The sequence below is a fragment of the Camellia sinensis genome, chromosome 11 (assembly GCF_055761805.1).
Source record: "Camellia sinensis isolate YWXY chromosome 11, ASM5576180v1, whole genome shotgun sequence".
NCBI classification, from domain to species: Eukaryota; Viridiplantae; Streptophyta; class Magnoliopsida; order Ericales; family Theaceae; genus Camellia; species Camellia sinensis.
The window spans coordinates 28,414,687-28,417,406 of record NC_138971.1 but is presented as its reverse complement, the minus strand read 5'-3'; the positions used below and the strand labels follow the sequence as shown (position 1 = coordinate 28,417,406).

The window sequence follows — 2,720 nt, the reverse complement described above, 5'->3', positions numbered from 1 at the left end:
CCAGCCGAGATCGTTCCAAAGCCGAAATCCTTGCTTCATTAAATTAAGAACTTCAAGAGTTTCTTCACGCGTATGAGCTGTCACTACAAGAATTTACACATTTTGCGACCACTTTTACCGACTAAAAAAATTTTGGTCGCAAAAAAATGACGTTTGGCGACCAAATATTAATTAGTCGCGAATGATCATTAATTTTGGCGACCAAATTTTATTGGTCGCAGAAGGTTATATTTTGGCGACCAAAAAATATGTTGGTCGCAGAAAGTGGTATACTTTTGCCGACCAACTACAAATTTGGTCGCGGAAGGTCACATATTTTTTGGCGACCAAAAATTTGGTCGCGAAAAACTTATTTTCAGCAACCAAAAAAAATTAGTCGCCAAATTAGTACTTTTAGCGACTAATATTTTAGTCGCCGTTGATTGAGATTTGGCGACTAAAAAAATTTGTCGGCAAAAGAATCTATTTTGGCGACTAATTTGAGAGTTTAGTCGCCAAAAATTTGGGGGAAATTTGAAACATGGGGCGGGAATTGAATTTGAGAAAAATAATTCCAGATTGGGGTAATTTTCTAATTCAGACACTGTTGATGCATCAATCGAACCCAGATGTTTAACTCGTCTCCTCCCATTCCCTCTCTGTCTCTCTCTCCCTCTCTGTTCTTCTTTCCTACCCTCCCTATTGCGCTCGCTCCCGACACTGGCCTCGATTTCTGCCTCTCCCCCATTCTCTCTCAGTGTCTTCAAGTCGCAATCCTCCCACTCGCAAGGTAGGGTTTCCGATTGTGAATCGCGATACTGTGCTTCGATTGGGTCACCGAAGGCTAGGGTTTCCACCACCACAGCCACCATCATCATCATCAGCTTTAGTAAATACGATGATTTTGGGTACCCAACGACATTGAAACAGGTCCCTGTTATATTTGGTGCCAAATTAGCCTGTGAGAGGCGCATAACATAACAAAGAGAGCAACTGCGTTTGGTTTCTGTAAATTCGACTTCCTTTCTCATGGATCTGAACCCGGTAACTTCAATCACCTCCACTGCTCTCTCTCTCTCTCTCTCTCTCTCTCTCTCTCTCTCTCTCTCTCTCTCTCGTGTACACTATCATGTTATTTATATCAATGCACGAATTCGCGTGAATTCATTTTCTGCAAATTCATTGGATATGTATCGATCGGTGATAATTGATGGCAAATCTGGTAATGTATGCCATTTCTTGAACGAAAAGGAGAAATTGAGGAGAAAATTAAAGGTCTTGAAGGAACAAATTTGGATGGTCTACTGCAGAGGCTTCCCTGTTGTGTGAGTCGTGATCTAATTGATCAGTTGACTGTAATGGCCCTTGCTTGCTTAAGTTTTAGTTTATTTATTTATTATTTATTAAAAAAATATTTTGTGTTTTACTATTCCAATAAATGCATGTTTATGTGTCTATTCATTGTAGATCTTATTGTCAAATAATGTTATTTTTCCAGGTGGAGTTTTGTTATTTAAATTCAAAATCAAACTGTAAAAAGCTTGTGAAGGCTTTGTTTAATGTCCCCAGGACATCTCTAGAACTGCTGCCATACTATTCACGCATGGTTGCCACACTGTCAACTTGTATGAAGGATGTATCTTCCATGCTCTTGCAGTTGTTGGAGGAAGAGTTCAACTTTTTGATAAATAAGAAGGTCTATTCAGTAGTTCAATAGATTTTCCTGATAAAAGTGTCTGCTATTGAATTGGATCTTATGTTTTATTTCTCATGGTGCCAACCATGACTTTTTTGGTGAACTATTGTTTTAATTCTAGGATCAAATGAACATTGAAACAAAGATCAGGAATATTCGGTTTATTGGGGAACTCTGCAAGTTCAAAATTGCTCCAACTGGCCTTGTTTTTAGTTGTTTGAAGGTATGATGGGAAGTGTTCAGTTTATAAAGTGGTTCTTTAGTAATTTTACTTCACAGGGATTATGTTCTTTTGAATCTCTCTCTCTCAATTTTTAGAAGCCGTAAAGTCCACAATTATTTGGATGCGTAATCTGGCCATATGTTTTTCCTTTTTTCTTTCTCTTTTTCTTTTTTGCACGTGGGGGTCGGGGGAGGGTTAGCTAAGCAATATATACATACCTGCTGTTAAAACAGTAATTGCGGTGACCTTTTAGTTTGGCTTTCCATTTTATTGATCCAGTTATCATTATGTGTTTATCTTACTTAAGCTGACCTTGTGACAGACTGAGTTTTAGTTGGAAAACAAACAGGAAGTTTGTGTTGTAAACTAATTTTTGAAAGAAATTTACTTTTAGGTTGAGACAACCTAAATGTAAGGCTGTCATACTTAATGTTGCCGTCGTACTTACGAAACGCTGCTTTTCTCTTTTTACCAGGCTTGTTTAGATGATTTTACTCATCATAATATTGATGTTGCCTGCAATCTTCTTGAGACATGTGGCCGTTTTCTTTACCGCACTACTAGAAATATGGTTTTTTGCGTCTTATTTTTTGCGACGGATTGTTTAACCGTCGCAAAAAATCATTTTTTTACATCAAAATCTAATTTTATTTAAACTCCAAGCGTGTTTCGCTGTTACTTCCCAATTTCTGTCTCCATTTCGCGCTCTCTTCGGCTGAAGAAGAGACCTCCAACGGTATGTCTCTCTCTCTCTCTCTGAAAATCTCACTCTCCACTCTCTCTTGCTCGACTCTCTTTCAATTCTCCACTCTCAATATTATT

The 2,720-nt window shown here is 38.1% G+C and overlaps 1 long non-coding RNA gene across 1 annotated transcript; it reads left to right on the top strand.

Annotated features, from left to right (window-relative positions):
- The first annotated feature begins 1,493 nt into the window (after positions 1–1,493).
- Positions 1,494–2,456, top strand: LOC145803090 (uncharacterized). Its single transcript, XR_014345192.1, has 3 exons — positions 1,494–1,675; positions 1,797–1,898; positions 2,374–2,456. It is a non-coding gene; the product is annotated as an uncharacterized LOC145803090 (long non-coding RNA).
- Positions 2,457–2,720: the final 264 nt, after the last annotated feature.